The sequence below is a fragment of the Schistocerca serialis genome, chromosome 2 (assembly GCF_023864345.2).
Source record: "Schistocerca serialis cubense isolate TAMUIC-IGC-003099 chromosome 2, iqSchSeri2.2, whole genome shotgun sequence".
In the NCBI taxonomy this organism is placed as follows: domain Eukaryota; kingdom Metazoa; phylum Arthropoda; class Insecta; order Orthoptera; family Acrididae; genus Schistocerca; species Schistocerca serialis.
Window position 1 is genome coordinate 785130865 of NC_064639.1, and position 750 is coordinate 785131614.

Here is a 750-nt window from a genome sequence, read left to right on the forward strand (position 1 = left end):
GGTATGTAAAGAAATCGTTCATTAAAATGACACGTTCCACATCATTACGAAATATCGTATTCATGATCTATGAAACAAGAATTAATTTAATTTAATCTAATCTAAACATATCATATTGATGACTAGCCATGAAGAGTAATGAATTACCGAAATTTTTGCTAATGCCAGTAACCAAATCTAAACTTGAAAATAAAAGACAACAATTTTTGTAATAAACTGGGACTTTTATCAAGACCCTTTTGTCCCTGTTAATTAACCACGAAAGATGTCTGGTATACCTCTATTCTGAAGTAACAAAGTGTCCATGCATTTAAAGATGAAGTGCATGATGTGAAGTTCTATGACAGAGATACGAACCCATCACAGGTCCTTCCCCGTCTACGGAATCCTTTTCAGGTTAATATCAAACATCAGCAATTACCTGTAGATTACATTAAAACTAAAGTAGTTGATGAAGACGTTACTTGATAACAAAAACGTGGTGTCTTTCTTCATTTACTTGCGCCTAGAAATGGCTATCGGGTACTGCCAAACCCGAAGGCAAGAGATCTTACTGCCTTCCGATAGACGTCGCTGTCATTTCTTCCATATGATTTGGAAGACATGACCTGTTTCAAGTTGTGCATGACAGACAATGTTTTAGAAATTCAATTGTTTTCCTTTGCAATAAACAGAAAGATTTTCATTATAAGCTATCCAAGTGCCGTTAAGACGATTTATTTAAACGTCACAAGACTGCACATAGGTGCA